This window comes from Salmo salar, chromosome ssa05 (genome assembly GCF_905237065.1).
Source record: "Salmo salar chromosome ssa05, Ssal_v3.1, whole genome shotgun sequence".
NCBI lineage: Eukaryota > Metazoa > Chordata > Actinopteri > Salmoniformes > Salmonidae > Salmo > Salmo salar.
Genome location: NC_059446.1, coordinates 60,469,766 through 60,490,703, shown reverse-complemented (window position 1 = coordinate 60,490,703; position 20,938 = coordinate 60,469,766). Strand labels below are relative to the sequence as shown.

The 20,938-nt window shown below is 44.7% G+C and overlaps 1 pseudogene; it reads right to left on the bottom strand.

The window, feature by feature from the left end:
- LOC106605256 (protein PTHB1-like) overlaps positions 1-20,938 on the bottom strand; it is a 106,824-nt pseudogene that overhangs the window by 62,210 nt on the left and 23,676 nt on the right.

The following is a 20,938-nucleotide window of genomic DNA, read 5'->3' as shown; positions in this document are numbered from 1 at the left end:
TCCCTCTCCACTTCTCTCTCCCTCTCCACTTCTCTCTCCCTCTCCACTTCTCTCTCCCTCTCCACTTCTCTCTCCCTCTCTCCCTCTCCACTTCTCTCCCTCTCTCCACTTCTCTCCCTCTCCACTTCTCTCTCCCTCTCTCCCTCTCCACTTCTCTCCCTCTCCACTTCTCTCCCTCTCCACTTCTCTCCCTCTCCACTTCTCTCCCTCTCCCTCTCCATTTCTCTCCCTCTCCATTTCTCTCCCTCTCCCTCTCCATTTCTCTCCCTCTCCCTCTCCACTTCTCTCTCACTCCCTCTCCACTTCTCTCCCTCCCTCTCCACTTCTCTCCCTCCCTCTCCACTTCTCTCCCTCCCTCTCCACTTCTCTCCCTCCCTCTCCACTTCTCTCCCTCCCTCTCCACTTCTCTCTCCCTCTCCACTTCTCTCTCCCTCTCCACTTCTCTCTCCCTCTCCACTTCTCTCTCCCTCTCCACTTCTCTCTCCCTCTCTCCACTTCTCTCTCCCCCTCTCCACTTCTCTCCCTCTCAACTTCTCTCTCCCTCTCCCCTTCTCTCTCCCTCTCCACTTCTCTCTCCCTCTCCACTTCTCTCTCCCTCTCCACTTCTCTCTCCCTCTCCACTTCTCTCTCCCTCTCCACTTCTCTCTCCCTCTCCACTTCTCTCTCCCTCTCCACTTCTCTCTCCCTCTCCGCTTCTCTCTCCCTCTCTCCCTCTCCACTTCTCTCTCCCTCTCTCCCTCTCCACTTCTCTCTCCCTCTCTCCCTCTCCACTTCTCTCTCCCTCTGTCCCTCTCCACTTCTCTCTCCCTCTCCACTTCTCTGTCCCTCTCCACTTCTCTCTCCCTCTCCACTTCTCTCTCCCTCTCCACTTCTCTCTCCCTCTCCACTTCTCTCTCCCTCTCTCCCTCTCCACTTCTCTGTCCCTCTCTCCCTTTCCACTTCTCTGTCCCTCTCTCCCTCTCCACTTCTCTGTCCCTCTGTCCCTCTCCACTTCTCGCTCCCTCTCCACTTCTCGCTCCCTCTCCACTTCTCGCTCCCTCTCCACTTCTCTCTCCCTCTCCACTTCTCGCTCCCTCTCCACTTCTGTCTCCCTCTCTCCCTCTCTCTCCACTTCTCTCCCTCTCTCTCTCTCTCCCTCTCCACTTCTCTCCCTCTCTCTCCCTCTCCACTTCTCTCCCTCTCCACTTCTCTCCCTCTCCACTTCTCTCTCCCTCTCCACTTCTCTCTCCCTCTCTCCCTCTCCACTTCTCTCTCCCTCTCCACTTCTCTCCCTCTCTCTCCACTTCTCTCTCCACTTCTCTCTCTCTCTCCACTTCTCTCTCCCTCTCCACTTCTCTCTCCCTCTCCACTTCTCTCTCCCTCTCCACTTCTCTCTCCCTCTCCACTTCTCTCCCTCTCTCTCCACTTCTCTCTCCCTCTCCACTTCTCTCCCTCTCCACTTCTCTCTCCCTCTCCACTTCTCTCTCCCTCTCCACTTCTCTCTCCCTCTCCACTTCTCTCTCCCTCTCCACTTCTCTCTCCCTCTCCACTTCTCTCTCCCTCTCTCCCTCTCCACTTCTCTCTCCCTCTCCACTTCTCTCCCTCTCTCCCTCCCTCTCTCTCCACTTCTCTCCCTCTCCACTTCTCTCTCCCTCTCCACTTCTCTCCCTCTCCCTCTCCATTTCTCTCCCTCTCCCTCTCCATTTCTCTCCCTCTCCCTCTCCATTTCTCTCCCTCTCCCTCTCCATTTCTCTCCCTCTCCCTCTCCACTTCTCTCCCTCTCCCTCTCCACTTCTCTCCCTCTCCCTCTCCACTTCTCTCCCTCCCTCTCCACTTCTCTCTCTCCCTCTCCACTTCTCTCCCTCCCTCTCCACTTCTCTCTCCCTCTCCACTTCTCTCTCCCTCTCTCCACTTCTCTCTCCCTCTCTCCACTTCTCTCTCTCCCTCTCAACTTCTCTCTCCCTCTCTCCCTCTCCCCTTCTCTCTCCCTCTCCCCTTCTCTCTCCCTCTCCACTTCTCTCTCCCTCTCCACTTCTCTCTCCCTCTCCACTTCTCTCTCCCTCTCCACTTCTCTCTCCCTCTCTCCCTCTCCACTTCTCTCTCCCTCTCTCCCTCTCCACTTCTCTCTCCCTCTCTCCCTCTCCACTTCTCTCTCCCTCTCCACTTCTCTGTCCCTCTCCACTTCTCTGTCCCTCTCCACTTCTCTCTCCCTCTCCACTTCTCTCTCCCTCTCCACTTCTCTCTCCCTCTCCACTTCTCTCTCCCTCTCCACTTCTCTCTCCCTCTCTCCCTCTCCACTTCTCTGTCCCTCTCTCCCTTTCCACTTCTCTGTCCCTCTCTCCCTCTCCACTTCTCTGTCCCTCTGTCCCTCTCCACTTCTCGCTCCCTCTCCACTTCTCGCTCCCTCTCCACTTCTCTCTCCCTCTCCACTTCTCGCTCCCTCTCCACTTCTCGCTCCCTCTCCACTTCTGTCTCCCTCTCTCCCTCTCTCTCCACTTCTCTCCCTCTCTCTCTCTCTCCCTCTCCACTTCTCTCCCTCTCTCTCCCTCTCCACTTCTCTCCCTCTCCACTTCTCTCCCTCTCCACTTCTCTCCCTCTCCACTTCTCTCTCCCTCTCTCCCTCTCCACTTCTCTCTCCCTCTCTCCCTCTCCACTTCTCTCTCCCTCTCCACTTCTCTCCCTCTCTCTCCACTTCTCTCTCCACTTCTCTCCCTCTCTCCACTTCTCTCCCTCTCTCTCTCCCTCTCTCTCCACTTCTCTCCCTCTCCACTTCTCTCCCTCTCCACTTCTCTCCCTCTCCACTTCTCTCCCTCTCCACTTCTCTCCCTCTCCACTTCTCTCCCTCTCCACTTCTCTCCCTCTCCACTTCTCTCCCTCTCCACTTCTCTCCTTCTCTCTCCCTCCCTCTCCACTTCTCTCCCTCTCCACTTCTCTCCCTCTCCACTTCTCTCCCTCTCCACTTCTCTCTCCCTCTCCACTTCTCTCTCCCTCTCCACTTCTCTCTCCCTCTCCACTTCTCTCTCCCTCTTTCCCTCTCCACTTCTCTCCCTCTCTCTCCCTCTCTCTCCCTCTCCACTTCTCTCTCCCTCTCCACTTCTCTCTCCCTCTCCACTTCTCTCTCCCTCTCCACTTCTCTCTCCCTCTCCACTTCTCTCTCCCTCTCCACTTCTCTCTCCCTCTCCACTTCTCTCTCCCTCTCCACTTCTCTCTCCCTCTCCACTTCTCTCTCCCTCTCCACTTCTCTCTCCCTCTCTCCCTCTCCACTTCTCTCTCCCTCTCTCCCTCTCCACCCCTCTCCCTCTCTCCCTCTCCCTACACTTCTCTCCACTTCTCTCCCTCCCTCTCTGTTGACTGGGTGTAGCCACACTGGCTGCTGAGGAGAGGAGAGCGGGGCAGGGATTTAGCACAGGTCAAATGGAACCGAACACAGGATAAATATACAGATAAAGGGGAAATAGACAGACAGAGATATTCCGTAAACAAACACACACACACACACACACACACACACACACACACACACACACACACACACACGTAGAGGCTGGTGTGATTAAAAATGAATGTGAAATAACTGAGACAGTGGATGGCCCTACTACATTAGATAGTGGACAGTGGGAGAGCACTACCGCAAATCCCTTTGATGGGAAAGGAGTGTAGACAGTAACAGAGAGTTGTGAGTTGTAATCGTTGCCTCTGGGTGCAGCGGCAGAAAGAGAGAAAGCCCCCAGTATAGACTGCTGCATTCCTCCCATTCCAGCCAGGCATTCAGAGGAGAGGAGTGGAGGAGAGCGCTAATGAAGATTAACACTGCTCTGTCTAACACCTAGCCAGCGGGCCAACACATCCATACACACACTGACGCACAGAGAGAAATATAGTCCACTAAACAGTCATCTATCCACAGGTGTGTGTGTGTGTGTGTGTGTGTGTGTGTGTGTGTGTAGCCATCCCTCCTTCCCCTGCTCATCTCTTCTCTCTGTTACTGTGAGCCCTACCTGTGATCTAAGTAATGTCTTACTGATCAAAACACAGGGCAGCCATCTCTGGAAGGTCCTGTGAAAAACTCCAGACTCCTCTCTTTCCACCCCCGCTATTTTTAGCATCACAATAAAATTACAAAAAAACGTCTCGATATTTCCAAGCCATTTCACATTTAATGTGCTTTCAGGGAACCTTTCCACAAGGCGCTGCCAACAGACAGTCCAAGGGAAACAATAGTACAAATGCCGCTTTTTTTTTGTGCGCCGCTTTGAATCAAATGAAATAATAAAACCCAATGACATTTTAATTGAAATAAAGAGGGGTTTTGTTGGTTAGAGGGGAGAGTAATGTCTTCCAGAAATACATACTGCCATGAACCAGATGCTTCGATGGATACAGTGCTGAGTTCAGTCCGCTGTTACCCATTCAGTGGTTTTAAAGGGTACAGAGCTGCTACAGCCAGATGTCAGTACTGTTACAGCCAACTATCAGCGGTGTTACTCTCAGTCCATCTCGTAACAGACATATGTCAATACTGTTAGCCAGATGTCAGAGGTGTTACAGACAGGCGTCTGTGGACTTACTGTAAGATAAGTCACAGACAGGGAAACGTAAAAGCATCAATTCCTGAGAGAGATGAGGCAAGTGTGATATGTTTCCCGACAGGTTGTAGGAGAGGTTGTCAGTGTGTGTACCTGTAGGAGAGCTGTAAGATACGGCCACGTCTCCCGTTAGGTCTGCTGGTGGATACTGCCCATTCAGGAAGGCAGAGAACGCCACCACAGTGGTAGACCCAACACCTGTAAAAAAAATAACAACACCGTTTTAGACACACAACACCACTGTCAAAACACAGACACATGACGACTCAGCACTTTAACAAGTGTGGAAAGGACAGGAAACAGTATTCTCAACACTAAGCAGACTACCCAGGCCTAAAAACATACACACAGTCACATACTCTCAGTCTCACACATGGTTACATGCTCAAACATCTCAACCAGAGGTGAAGACAGCAGGGTTAACAACATTAACCAGACAACTCTAACATACACACAGAGAAAGAGTGCCTGTGGCACAGAGCGGAGGGTGATGATCTGAGTCCAGTTCTAATACCCTAACAGAGTCAGAGAGAGAAGGTAGATGGGGATCAAAAACAGCCTGGGAGGAAAGACCAGATTTCAGCTAATGGCTTTGGAGAGAGGTCGAGCCAAGTTACACACACAAGTTACACACAGCCCTGTTTGAATGGGCACACGGACCATACGTCAGGTGGTGTGGTAATGGGGCGTGACGTATGGAGCCCAGAGCAGAGTAGGGCCCACAGGTGACTGAACCAGGGGTATGTGCCAGGATTCCCCACTACACACATATCAAGCACTCTGTATGTCTACGTCCTGCTCTCTATCTGTCTGTAGTGAAGGGATTTCACAGACCATCTAGCCATCTTTTCATTGTCAATCTGTCCGTCTTTCCTTGTCTCAAACCTGCCAACCATGAAGAATTTTCAGTGGTGTAAAATACTTAAGTAAAAATACAATGTACATTCCAAAAGAAAAGAATGTACTTTCTACTCCATACATTTTTTCCCTGACACCCAAAAGTACTCATTACATTTTTAATGCTTAGCAGGACTGGGAAATTGTTCAATTCACACACTTATCAACCCAAACATCCCTGGTCATCTCTACTGCCTCTGGTCTGGCGGACTCACTAAATACAAATGCTTTGTTTGTAAATTAAGTCTGTGTGTTGGAGTGTGCCCATGGCTATTAGTCAAAAAAATAAAAATGGTGGTGTCTGGTTTGCTTAATATAAGCAATTTGAAATGATTTATACCTTTACGTTTGATACGTATATTTTTGCAATTAAATAAATGTTTATATTTAGCATATTTAAGTATATTTCGAAACAAAATACTTTAGACTTTTAATCAAGTAGTATTTTATTGGGTGACTTTCACTTTTACTTGAGTCATTTTCTATTAACATATCTTTACTTTTACTGAAGTATGACAATTGGCTACTTTTTCCACCACTGAGAATTTGACCACTTCAGTGCAGTGGCGCGACACCCACACTGCTCAAACCATAAGCAAATGCACCTTTCTTAGCCTAATAATGATTTTGGCAGAAGACTGGCTCACTAGGAATGGTAGGCTAGACTGTTGGGTACTTGGTCATTGGTTGTGCTTCAGTAGCTAACTAGAAATACTTTAAATGTACAATATGGGGCTCTCCCTAAGATTTTCTGACAAGGTGGTGCTGATGTAGGCCTTATGTTAGATAGGGGGGAGGTCTTTAGGGAGTCAGTCAACTTCCCTCTCAGGAAGTTGGAGCATTTTGCATTTTTGAAAAACCTGCAACTGCCATTTCCTGAAACCTAGAGTCTTAAATTATATCAAACAATGGAGCCAACACAGAAGTCTTGTGTCGAATACATTTTACCAAGACAAATATGATTAGTCATGTTCTGAAATGTTCAGGGGTTCAGGGGGGTATTTCTCTAACATGTCAATAACATTATATAAACAAAGTTGGATTTTGTAACCTAACGTCATGTCTCAAAATCCATATCCATCTAACCTCTATATTTTTATGTCCTGCGGATTCAAGAAGAAAGGCGTTGAACGGGAAAAAGTGAGCCTGTCAGGTAGCCAGTAGCCTTAATTCTTGCACAGAATCCAGGCTAGATAATGCAATAACATTTTCCTGAATTTTCACCACTTTTTTCCATTGATTTAATCACCCTAATTCTGGCCATCCTACAAGAGTAAAACCTACAATAACTTAATCCATTCAAAAGTTATTGTAGGTTTTACTCTTGTAAGGAGGTGAGGTTTGGACCATCAGTTTTCTTATAGGATTATTTACACAATTGTGTTATTTTACCCATTGGTCAAAATATGTGTTATTGATGGGACACCCTACTAAATTAAATTGAGGTGGTCTCATTGACACTTTCACATTTTTCTAGGTTACATTTATTATTATTCTAATTAATTGGTGTCTTTATGTGGACAGTCTAGTGAAAATGTAAACTGGCTTCTTCATTTTGTTTGGGGAGAAAATAAAACATCTGAATAACTCAATTACTGGATGCAATGTAGTAGTCTAGCTTACTGCAGTAGTCTAGTTTACTGCAGTAGTCTAGCTTACTGCAGTAGTCTAGTTTACTGCAGTAGTCTAGTTTACTGCAGTAGTCTAGTTTACTGCAGTAGTCTAGCTTACTGCAGTAGTCTAGCTTACTGCAGTAGTCTAGTTTACTGCAGTAGTCTAGCTTACTGCAGTAGTCTAGCTTACTGCAGTAGTCTAGCTTACTGCAGTAGTCTAGTTTACTGCAGTAGTCTAGCTTACTGCAGTAGTCTAGTTTACTGCAGTAGTCTAGCTTACTGCAGTAGTCTAGCTTACTGCAGTAGTCTAGCTTACTGCAGTAGTCTATTTTACTGTAGTAGTCTAGCTTACTGTAATAGTCTAGTTTACTGTAATAGTCTAGCTTACTGTAATAGTCTAGCTTACTGTAATAGTCTAGTTTACTGTAATAGTCTAGCTTACTGTAATAGTCTAGCTTACTGTAGTAGTCTAGCTTACTGTAATAGTCTAGCTTACTGTAATAGTCTAGTTTACTGTAATAGTCTAGCTTACTGTAATAGTCTAGCTTACTGTAATAGTCTAGCTTACTGTAATAGTCTAGTTTACTGTAATAGTCTAGTTTACTGTAATAGTCTAGCTTACTGTAATAGTCTAGTTTACTGTAATAGTCTAGTTTACTGTAATAGTCTAGCTTACTGTAATAGTCTAGTTTACTGTAATAGTAATAGTCTAGCTTACTAGGTTATTTGGAATATGAAACAACTGAACTTGGTATATACGAGCTAGTTCCAGATCTCCATCCCTGACCTCATCCATCAAGTTCGGTCTGACTACTAGACTACCATTCATTCAACATACCTTGTTGCCGTTGGTGAACTGACTATAACCACATCATTAGCAGCCTACTGTTGACATACAGCGATATCAAGAAGACAGATGAAGAATTGATTCATTAACATAGGCCTACTAATCTTTAACAGTCTAACATAACTTCCTGTGAAGGAAAGTTTTAGCGCAATTAGGGGCGTTTTTTTTTTTACATCGCTGTTTCTCGGTGTCAAGTTACACCCATTGATGCTCGCCGTTGGTCCGTGGCCGTTAATGTTTCGCATTGGGGACGACAGTTGTTGACAACTGTAGTATTGTAGCGAACTCTAACCCTTTTCCTAACCTGAACCTCATTCTCCTAACATGCCATGCTAATTTAGCTAACCTGCCACGTTAATTATCCTAACGTGCCACGCTAGTTATCCTAACCTGTTATGAAACAAATCATCTGTGTCGAAAAACCATCAGTCTCATAAAACCGGAACTGACGAATGGCAAGTATCAATTGACTGACCAATCACAGGCACCAATGAGCGTTTCCTGATATTCAGGAGCACCCACATCAAGAAACACCCCAAATTGCAGTCTGCAATTACACCCTATTGGTACTTTAGGAGTGTTTTTCGTACCAGCGTACTTTGACCTCAAATTGCGTGCATGGTACGCAAAATGCGTACAGGTTGGCAGGTCGTTTGTTTCCCTCTTCTCCAACTCTCTCTTTGTATTCTTCTCTGTCCCTGGCTCTTCCTGCTGACATGGGGCCCAGGAGGGTAGTGTGTTCTGTAGCACCAACTCCAACACCGTTCAACTATATATGGAGGCAGTCAAAACGTCAGACAAGAATCCTTAACATGAGCATACACAGCGCCAGAGAGGAGGAGAGACGGTGGCTGAGTGGAGAAAAAAAAGGAAGAAACAGATTACGAGGGGAGAGAGCGTCAAAGGAAGAAAAAGACAGGAGTGGGAGAAGAGGCAGAGAAGCCAAAAGGGCCAGCATTTTCTCTGCGCTCCGTCAGACGCTCTGACAGCGTGACGAGCCCTCTCCCTCCATCACTCTACTTTTCAAAAACGGGGGCAGGCTTGCTTTTAACCCCTCGACCCCGACACCGCGAGCAAATAGTGACCAGACAGTCTAAGTGTTACCACACCATTAGCGCCCAGCGTAGAACAACAATAACAACAAAGGAGGAGGACACAAATCCCCCTCGTATCTCCTTCCCCCCTCTCCTTCCTTCTCACACTCACTCCTTCCCTCAGGGCCTGAGTTAAGCGGAAGACATTTCGCTTTGACCTTAGGTGACCTCGGCCACCCACCCCTGGGAGAAGACGGGTCAAGAAGGGTCGGCAGGGTAATGCACATCACACACTGAGAGCAGAGAGGGAAAGTGTGTTGAGGGTGTTTGGGGTGCAAAGAGTGTGTGCGCGCTCCACTGAGAGAATCATTGTGTGTGTGAGCATGTGTGAGACTGTGAAAGAGACTGTAAAAGAGAGAATGTTTGTGCATGTGTGTGAGAGAGTGTCTGCAAGAGTATTAAACGGTGTAGTGTTTTAGTGTTAGGGTGGGTGTGTGGGGGCACATACTGACACTTGCAGAGACCCATTAGGGATCTCGGGTGAAGATCAGCAGGGCGCTAAATGGCCACCTTTGACCTTTTTCGGGTCAAGACTTAGGTCACATCTCCGTGTAAGGTCTGTTAAAGCAATCCATTCAAAGCCTCTCTGTTGTAGTTAAAATTCTCTCCACGAAGCAGGACCATCAGATAAGACTTTACATACACTACCGGACAAAAGTTTTAGAACACCTACTCATACATTGTAGAATAATAGTGAAGACATCAAAACTATAAAATAACACATATGGAATCATGTAGTAACCAAAAAAGTGTTAAACAAATCTAAATATATTTGAGAGATTCTTCAAAGTAGCCACCCTTTGCCTCGATGACAGCTTTGCACACTCTTGGCATTCTCTCAACCTGCTTCATGAGATAGTCACCTGCAATGCATTTCAATTAACAGGTGTGCCTGTTAATGCCTTAATGCGTTTGAGCCAATCAGTTGTGTTGTGACAAGGTAGGGTTGGTATACAGAAGATGGTATTTTACCAAGTCCATATTATGGCAAGAACAGCTCCAATAAGCAAAGATAAACAACAGTTTCTGCAAAGAAACCACTGCTAAAGGACACCAATAAGAAGAAGAGATTTGCTTGGGCCAAGAAACACGAGCAATGGACATTAGACTGGTGGAAATTTGTCCTTTGGTCTGGAGTCCAAATTGGAGATTTTTGGTTTCAACCGCTATGTCTTTGTGATGCGCGGTGTGGGTGAATGGATGATCTCCACATGTGTATTTCCCACCGTAAAGCATGGAGGAGGAGGTGTTATGGTGTGGGGATGGTTTGCTGGTGACACTGTCTGTGATTTATTTAGAATTCAAGGCACACTTAACCAGCATGGCTACCACAGCATTCTGCAGCGATACACCATCCCATCTGGTTTGCGCTTAGTGGGACTATCATTTGATTTCAACAGGACAATGACCCAACACACCTCCAGGCCGTGTAAAGGCTATTTTTCCAAGAAGGAGAGTGATGGAGCGCTGCATCAGATGACCTGGTCTCCACAATCCCCCGACCTCAACCAAATTGAGATGGTTTGGGATGAGTCGGACCGCAGAGTGAAGGAAAAGCAGCCAACAAGTGCTCAGCATGTGGGAACTCCTTCAAGACTGTTGGAAAAGTATTCCAGGTGAAGGTGGTTGAGAGAATGCCAAGAGTGTGCAAAGCTGTCAAGGCAAAGGGTGGCTATTTGAAGAATCTCAAATCTCAAATATATTTTGATTTGTTTAACACTTTTTTGGTTGCAACTACTATCATATCAGTGTGTGTGGGGGGGGGGGGAGTGAGTCCTTGAGAGCTGCCCAGTTGACTGGTTTAGATTTCTACCTGGCACACTGACAGGCTTAACAATCCACCAGGTTTCCCAGGTCTATATCGTATGATGATTATGAGGTAAGGCTGAAAACTAGCAGACACCGCAGCTCTCCAGGATCAAAGCTATGTGCATGCCATCTCTTTGAGGTGTTTGCATGTGTGTGTGTGTGTGTGTGTGGGGGGGGGTGTTACTGTCAGTGTGTATTGTGTATTAATGGAATACTTGGCTCTTATCTAGAAATGCACTATTTAGTGATTTAAATCAGACTACCAAACCTGTAACAAGGGAAAGAAGAGAGCGAGAGACACAGAGAGAACAAAGAAGGTAGTGTGGTGGTGGACAGGGGGACTGGGTTGCCATCTGAGACGAATAAAGAGTGAAATAACAATAAAAATCAGAAGGCGCTGCCTCCCCCACGAACCCAGGACAGACCAAGCTGAGCGGAGGGATGGAGTTTCTAAACAGAGCATCCTGCGGTGGCGCACACACACACACACAGTCAAAGAATCAAAGACATATGGGCATTGGTCTGTTGGTCTGTGCCAAACTCACACACTCCAACACACAGAGGCTAACTGGGCAACTCCAGCTCCCCATTACCCAGGATAAAACACACGGACAAGACGTCAGAGGAAGGGAGTGAGTGCGAGAGAGAGATCTGTAGAGAGAAAGCTAAAAGGCAGAACGTGTGGGAGATGGAGAGATAAAGGTGACAACAGAGAGACAGAGGAGGAGAAAGAGAGAGTGGGACTCAGAGACAGATGGAGTTTATAGCTATATAGTAGATTGAGAGACAGAGGGAGAGAGAAACTAAAACATGTGGTATGTGTGTGTACACTACACTGTGCACTTCAACAAGACACAGTATGGGCCAAATCTGCTCATTCTGGACAAAATCATTCAATGAGTCAAAAGTCCCGTTAAAAAGGTTTGACTGGCTGTACATCTAGGTGGTCCTGGATATCCAACGCCAAACGTATCTATCCTTAGCCAAACACGACCATGGTGGGGTCAGGTAGGGCTAGGGGAGTGGGTGTGTGTTTGTGTGTGTGCGTGGTTAGGGGCCTGGGTTTCACAGCAGAGGGCTGCTGATAGACTGGTGGAGAGCAGCGGCAGGTTTCTGTGTGTGGGAGACAAAAAGCGTGGCATAAACAGACGAGTCATCGCTGGTTCACGGTGTGTGTGTTTAATCTGCTGTGTTGTGATGACTGCCATGGTTACATACGCGTCACCTAACTAATCTTTTAGCTGTCATGACTTACAGCCATCTTAATGGTGAGGGCAACATTTGCTTCAAAATGTGGTTCTATAATCTCCAACACCTCTACTGAACTACAGGAGGCTAGTGGAAAAATGGATCCCAACTATGCAGACATACAGGACTAAACACTTTTAGGGTGACCAGACTTTTCTTCAAACGTTCCTACATCAACATGTTCCAGCTTTTCATCACAAAAGCTCCAAGTACATCAGTCTCTGCGCTGCTCTCAGACACTGTGATAAAACTGATATGAAACCTGTTTCTAGGAATTGGGAAGGTTGCGGTAGCAGACTGTCCTGTTTGCTTTGGGTGAGAGTTTACAGTGTTTGCTTGACCGTGTCAAGGTGACCATGTACCTCCGTTTCATTCATTCAGATTATAGAACCTTTCATGTCTGCTGTCCCATACTGATAATGTCTGAGCCCACAGAGGAAAGCACACGTTCTTTCATTCACTCACTCTTGCTCTCTATAAAGATACGGTGTGTGTGAGAGAGAGAGAGAGAGAGAGAGAGAGAGAGAGAGAGAGAGAGAGAGAGAGAGAGAGAGAGAAAAGAGGTGGCTGACTTTCATCAGAGACTTAGCCAGAGGTTCCAACACAAGCTGATCCTGGGTGACAGCCAGAGGAGGCTGAACACAGAGTCAGTTTAGGACCCTGCAACGCACAGCGACTCGTCACCTTGATCTGAGAAAGAGAGACGGATGGAGAGGGAGGAGAAACAGAGAAACAAAAGAGGAAGACATTTAGAAGTTTCAGATTTCATTACTCAAGTTGCAGCTTAAACAGTTAGACTGAGTGAGTCAAATAAAATGTGCCTTGATGTGTGCGACACATACCTTCACTGTGACTGATGGGACGGGTAGACCGTCAATGTCCGGGATGAGCGCTTGCTACAGAGACAGAGAGAACGTCAGGATATACCAGTCTGTATGTGTAGCCTCCATATTGTGTGTGTGTGTTTGGTTTTACTATCCTTGTGGGGACCAGAAGTCCTCACAAGAATCGTAAAAACAAAGAAAGTTAGGACAAGTGGGGACATTTCGCCGGTCGCCACAAGGAAAAGGGCTATTTTAGGCTTAGGGATTAGGTTTATAATTAGGGTTAGGTTTAGGAGTTAGGATTAGGGGTTAAAGTTAGAGCTCGGTTGTGCTTCTACATCTGTGTTGCTTGCTGCTTGGGGTTTTAAGATGAGTTTCTGCTGATGTAAAAAGGGCTTTATAAATACATTTGATTTGAAGGGTTAGAGAAAATAGGATGCTGAGTGGGATTCAATTGTTTGTTCCCCACAAGGATAATAAAACAAACTTCTGTGTCCATTTCAGTGTGTTTGTTTTTGTGTGTGTGTGTGTGTCTGTGTGTTCACCGATGTGCAGTCAGTGGAGACTGTGGCTGTAACAGTCAGATCCTCATCCGTCTCTGCTACAGGAAGAATATCTACGACAGAGAAGAAGAAAGAGTCAGGAAATAACCTACAATACACAAAAACACACAAAGACTGTTCATGGTGTGTGTCTGTGTGTGTCTGTGTGTGTACGCGTGTCCTACCAGCCTGGGTCCTGGTGGCCTGTCTGATGATTCTCTGCAGACTCTTCATCTCAGTGTCGATCTGGGAGTAGTCCTGTTCGCGGGCGTCCACCTTGGGCGGGGGGAAGAAGGAGGGGTCCGTGCCCATGTAGGAACACTGCAGGTGGCCCTCATTGCTCAGGGTCACCACCACACCCTTCAGGTCCCTATGGGGGGGCTGAAACATCTGCCTCAGAAACACAAAAACTGCTACAGTATATGATTTGTGTGAGGAAAGAAACAGTTTCATAGCAGCTTTTCAGCACTCATCATTCAGAGATAGAGAAGATAGAACAAGAATGAAATAGAAGAAAAACTAGTTAGGTGATGCAGTGTGTGTAACTGGTTGCAGATGTGTTGTGGTGCCAGGGCAGTGAGGCAGTAACACACAGGGGGTTTCCAGCCCAGAGAAGTAGTAAGTCCCACACCTGCAGGAGAGGGTGACTGGGGAGGGGGCATAAACCCCCCTTTTACTGCTGCAGGGACACATTCACAACTACTCCCTCGCCCTCCCCCATTTCTAAAGCCCCCCATATGTAGCAGCAGCCCTGCCGCCACAGGGGAGGGATTGACCTACCCAACCTACCCACTCAGCCATCCAAATAACATGTTATCACTATTCTATCAAAGTGCTTGTGCGTGTGTTTCAGTTCAAGCCTTCCGTTTCCCTTTTGTCCACATGCAAGGTATTTTTCAGTGTTATTCAATCATTATTCGAACCAGAAAGTCTCAATGAGATAAGTCATTTGTCCCCCCACCCCAGGGAGACTGACAGTGGGTCCCTTGATAAAGATGAGCAATAATGACTGGATAAAAAAGATGATTCAAATACTGAGCTATATTGTATGCAAAAACTAATTTGGGAAATTCTATTTTATAGTAATACAAGTGCCCAGGGAAAGAGATTTTGTTTAATAAGTAATATTTTTCTTCCTCAAAAAGGTAGAGGTCAAAATGATTAACACTCTTACAATTTCTTATAAATAAAGTAGTCAAAAGTTTAGTACTTGGTCCCATATTCCTAGCACGCAATGATTACATTAAGCTTGTGACTCTACAAACTTGTTGGATGAATTTGTAGTTTGTTTGGTTGTGTTTCAGATGATTTAGTGCCCAATAGAAATGAATGGTAAATAATGTAGTGTCATTTTGGAATCACTTTTATTGTACACTTACAGTTAAAATCAGAAGTTTACATACACTTAGGTTGGAGTCATTAATACTTGTTTTACAACCACTCCACAAATTTCTTGTTAACAAACTATAGTTCTGGCAAGTCGGTTAAAACATCTACTTTGTGCACAACACAAGTAATTTTTCCAACAATTGTTTACAGATTATTTCACTGTATCACATTTCCAGTGGGTCGGAAGTTGACATACACTAAATTGACTGTGCCTTTAAACAGCTTGGAAAATTCCAGAAAATGATGTCATGGTTTTAGAAGCTTCTGATAGGCTAATTGACATCATTTGAGTCAATTGGAGGCTTACCTTCAAACTCAGTGCCTCTTTGTTTGACCTCAATGGAAAATCAAAACAAATCAGCCAAGACCTTGTAGACCTCCACAAGTCTGGTTCATCCTTGGGAGCAATTCCCAAACGACTGAAGGTACCACGTTCATCTGTGCAAACAATAGTACGCAAGTATAAACACCATGGGACCATGCAGCCGTCATACCGCTCAGGAAGGAGACGTGTTCTGTCTCCTAGAGATGAACGAACTTTGGTGCGAAAAGTGTAAATCAATCCCAGAACAGCAGCAAAGGACCTTGTAAAGATGCTGGAGGAAACGGGTACAAAAGTATATGTATCCACAGTAAAACGAGTCCTATATCGACATAACCTGAAAGGCCGCTCAGCAAGGAAGAAGCCACTGCTCCAAAACCGCCATAAAAAAGCCAGACTACGGTTTGCATCTGCACATGGGGACAAAGATCGTCGTTTTTGGAGAAATGTCCTCTGGTCTGATGAAACAAAAATACAACTGTTTGGCCATAAGCACGGGGGTGGCAGCATCATGTTGTGGGGGTGCTTTGCTGCAGGAGGGACTGGTGCACTTCACAAAATAGATGGCATCATGAGACAGGAAAATGATGTGGATATATTGAAGCAACATCTCAAGACATCAGTCAGGAAGTTAAAGCTTGGTCGCAAATGGGTCTTCCAAATGGACAATGACCCCAAGCATACTTCCAAAGTTGTGGAAAAATGGCTTAAGGACAAAAAAGTCAAGGTATTGGAGTGACCATCACAAAGCCTTGACCTCAATCCCATAGAAAATCTGTAGGCAGAACTGAAAGAGTGTGTGCGAGCAAAGAGGCCTACAAACCTGATTCAGTTACACCAGCTCTGTCAGGAGGAATGGGCCAAAATTCACCCAACATATTGTGGGAAGCTTGTGGAAGGCTACCCGAAACATTTGACCCAAGTTAAACAATTTAAAGGCAATGCTACCAAATACTAATTGAGTGTATGTAAACGTGAGTGTATGTAAAAGCTGAAATAAATTATTCTCTCCACTATTATTCTGAGATTTCACATTCTTAAAGTGGTGATCCTAACTGACCTAAGGCAGGGAATTCTTACTAGGATTAAATGTCAGGAATTGTGAAAAACTGAGTTTAAATGTATTTGGCTAAGCTGTATGTAAACTTCCAACTCCAACTGTAACAAAAATATAAAATGCAACATGTAAAGTGTTGTTCCCATGTTTAATGAGCTGATTTAAAAGATTCCAGAAATGTTCCATATGCACAAAAAGCTTATTTCTCCCAAATTGTGTGCAGAAATTTGTTTACATCCCCGTTAGTGAGCATTTCTCCTTTGTCAAGATAATCCATTCACCTGACAGGTGTGGCATATCAAGAAGCTGATTAAACAGCATGCTCATTACACAGGTGCACTTTACACTTGTGCTGGGGACAATAAAAGGCAACTAAAATGTGCAGTTTATTCACACAACACAATGCCACAGATGTGTCAAGTTTTGAGGGAGCGTGCAATTGGCATGCTGACTGCTGGAATGTCCACCAGAGCTTTTGCCAGAGAATTGAATGTTCATTTCTCTACCATAAGCTGCCTCCAACGTTGTTTTTAGAGAATTTGGCAGTATGTCCAACCGGCCTCACAACCCCAGAACACATGTATGGCGTCGTGTGGGCGAGTGGATTGCTGACGTCAACGTTGTGAACAGAGTGCCCCATGGTGGCGGTGGGGTTATGGGCATAAGCTACAAATACGATTGCATTTTATTGATGGCAATTTGAATGCACAGAAATATATTGACGAGATCCTGAGGTCCATTGTGAGGCCCATTCTTTTTTAAAGGTATCTGTATTCCAAGTCATGGAAAATCCATAGATTAGGCCCCAATGAATTCATTTCAATTGACTGATTTCCTCATATGAACTCAATAAAATCTTTGAAATTGTTGCATGTTGCATTTATATATTTTTTTCAGTACAAATAGGACTAGAATATGCTTCTAAACAGTTCTACATTAATGTGGATGCTACCATGATTAAGCATTATCCTGAATTAATTGGGTTATAATGATGAGTGAGAAAGTTAGATGGTGAAAGATCATACCCCCTAGACATGCTAATCTCTCACCATTACCAACAGGGGAGGTTAGCATGTCTAGGGGGTGTGATTTTTGACCTTCTGTAACTTTCTCACTCATCATTAGTCATGATTCAGTCAGGATTATCTGTAATCATGGTAACATCCAAATTAATTTAAAAAGTGTTTAGAAACATATTATATTCATATTTATAATAAGTGACTCCAAAATGTAAGGCTGTCCCCGACTAAAAAAAATATTGGTCAACCAAGAGTAATCGATTGGTCGAAATGTTTAAACTTATTTTTTCATATGCGTTTGAATAAATTGGCCTACATATGCACTAAGCTTGTCTGATGCTTTATGCACACTGTTTGATTAAATAATGAAGACACACAAATGACTCAAGAGCCTGATGGTGAGTGTTAAAAAAATAAAAAGACAGCGAGTGCCTGTGTGACTGGCGCACGTTGTCTCGCTCTCCTCCCTACTGCAGCGAAAAGGCACCACAGCAAGTGTTTATTGCGCTGTCCGTGCTGAAGCTGCAACATCTTTTCAGCCATTTAGTTTCAGACTTGTTTGACTGAAAAGTTCTGTTAACGAAATCCCCAATTTGTTTACAAAAAACATTCCCGATTCCCTCAACCCTTGCTTTCTTTACGTGAAACATGTCAGCATCGCATGCGACCAATAAACTGTTTATAACAAACTCTGAACCCAGTAATGTCGACAGAAAAATGGATGCGGAGGACGTGAAAAATAACGGGCAAATGTTTAATGCTCAGGAGGGAAAGAGGCAGTCAGAGCTGTGGAAGACATTTGACTTAGTTGTGGAAACTATTGGAGATAAAACAAAGGAGAGCGTAGGAGCAAGCATTGAGTATTATGTGTGCCAAACAGTTGCTGTTAGATTACAATATAATTCTTTCTGACCATTTGAAACAGTGTAAACAACACTAAATAAAATCAGTCTATTCTAAATGAGAAAAAAAAAACACAAAGCCTTTATTACAGCAGACTAAAAACAATTGCATGCATTTGTGAAATGCAGTTTATTTATTGTATAGGCTAATTATTCAAAGCTCCCTTTGTTATTTCATTTTAAAACTAAAATGCTTGATTGCATTTGAAAGCATGAATGTCTTGTATGCTGTGTGATGACATGAACGAATGAATGACTGATTGATTGATTCAGTGCATTCAGAAAGTATTCAGACCCTTTCCCTTTTCCCACATTTTGTTAGTTACAGCCTTATTCTAAAATTGATTAAATTATCATTTCTCATCAACCTACACACAATACCCCATAATGACAAAGCCAAAACAGATTTATAGAAATGTTTGCAAATTTATAAAAAAATTGAAATACCTTATTTACGTAGAGTAAGTTTCCATTGATCATCCTTGAGATGTTTCTACAACTTGATTGGATTCCACCTGTGGTAAATTCAATTGATTGGACATGACTTGGAAAGGCACACACCTGGGGCAGCAGGTAGCTTAGTGGTTAGAGCTTTGGGCATGTAACCGAAAGGTTGCTGGATCGAAGCCCCAAGCTGACAAGCTAAAAATCTGTCGTTCTGCCCCTGAACAAGGCAGTTAACCCACTGTAGGCTGTCACTGTAAATAAGAATTTGTCCTTAACTGACTTTCCTAGTTAAATAAAAAGGTTAAATAAATAAAATATAGGTCCCATAGTTGATAGTGCATGTCAGAACAAAAACCAAGCCATGTGGTCGAAGGAATTGTCCGTACAGCTCCGAGACAGGATTGTGTCGAGGCACAGATCTGGGGAAGGGTACCAAAACATTTCTGCAGCATTGAAGGTCCCCAAGAACATCATTATTAAATGGAAGAAGTTTGGAACCACCAAGACTCCTCCTTGAGCTGGCCGCCCGGCCAAACTGAGCAATCGGGGGAGAAGGGCCTTGGTCAGGGAGGTGACCAAGAACCCAACGGTCACTCTGACAGAGTTCCTGAGTTCCTCTGTGGAGATGGGAGAACCTTCCAGAAGGACAACCATCTCTGCAGCTCTCCACCAATCAGGCCTTTATGGTAGAGTGGCCAGACGGAAGCCACTCCTCAGTAAAAGGCAAATGACAGCCCACTTGGAGTTTGCCAAAAGGCACCTAAAGACTCTCAGACCATGAGAAACAAGATTCTCTGGTCTGATGAAACCAAGATGTAACTCTTTGGCCTGAATGCCAAGCGTCACATCTGGAGGAAACCTGGCACCATCCCTACGGTGAAGCATGGTGGTGGCAGCATCATGCTTTGGGGATGTTTTTCAGCGGCAGGGACTGGGAAACTAGTCAGGATCGAGGGAAAGATGAATGGAGCAAAGTACAGAGAGATCCTTGATGAAAACCTGCTCCAGAGTGCTCAGGACCTCGGAAGGTGAACCTTCACCCCAGTCTAACAGCACAACAACCCTAAGCACATAGCCAAGACAACGCAGGAGTGGCTTTGGGACAAGTCTCTGAATGTCCTTGACTGGCCCAGCTCGAGCCCGGACTTGAACCCGATCGAACATCTCTGGAGAGACCTGAAAATAGCTGTGCAGCGATGCTCCCCATCCAACCTGACAGAGCTTGAGAGGATCTGCAGAGAAGAATGGGAGAAACTCCCAAAATACAGGTGTGCCAAGCTTGTCATACTCAAGAAGACTCGAGGCTGTAATCGCTGCGAAAGTTGCTTCAAAAAAGTACTGAGTAAAGGGTCTGAATACTTACGTAAATGTGATATTTCTGGACTTTTATTTAGTAAATTTGCTAAAATAAAACAATAGTTTTTGCTTTGTCATTATGGGGTACTGTGTGTAGATTGATGAGGAAAAACATTTTAATCCATTTTAGAATAAGGCTGTAACTTAACAAAATGTGGAAAAAGTCAAGGGGTCTGAATACGTTCCGAATGCAGTGTATATTGAAATATAGGTCTAAGTAAGTTAAGGTATTAAGACTAAACAGGACGCGCACAATGATGGTTACACAAGGATACTATACCAAGCCTACTAATGATAACGACATTACTTATTATAAGAATGATCATCATAATAATTGTAATAATAACAATCAGAAGGAGATCAAGATAAAGGAGGGTATAGGAGCGAGAACTGCATGCATATTACATGTGACAAACAGGTGCTGTTAGATTACAATATTATTTTTCTGCCTGTTTGGAACAGTGTAAACAACACTAAATAAATAAGTAATACCAGTCTGTTCTAATGAAAAAAATAATTGTAAAGCCTTTATTACAGCATAGCAAAGATTAAAAACAGCCAAATCTGTGAAATTGCTTTATCCGACATTTTGCTGTTGCATGAAGCTCGGTGCTGACGGAATCAGTAGGCTATTAAACAAACACTCAAACAGGTAAAAGAAGCAGGATCTGTCTTACTTGTGTCACAGCGGTCTAAGGCACTGCATCTCAGTGCTAGAGGCGTCACTACAGACCCTGGTTCGGTTCCAGGCTGTATCACAACCGGCCGTGATTGGGAGTCCCATAGGGCGGCACACAATTAGCCTAGTGTCGTCCGGGTTAGGGTTTGGCCCGGGGTAGGCCGTCATTGTAAATAAGATTTTTTTTCTTAACTGACTTGCCTAGTTAAATAAAGTTGTCTTGTGCACCATGTAAAAAATTATAATTGGGACTGCTCGACTAAAGAAATCTCGGTTAACCAACAGCCTATTGACCAAACAATCAACTAAATAGGATCAGCTCTACCAA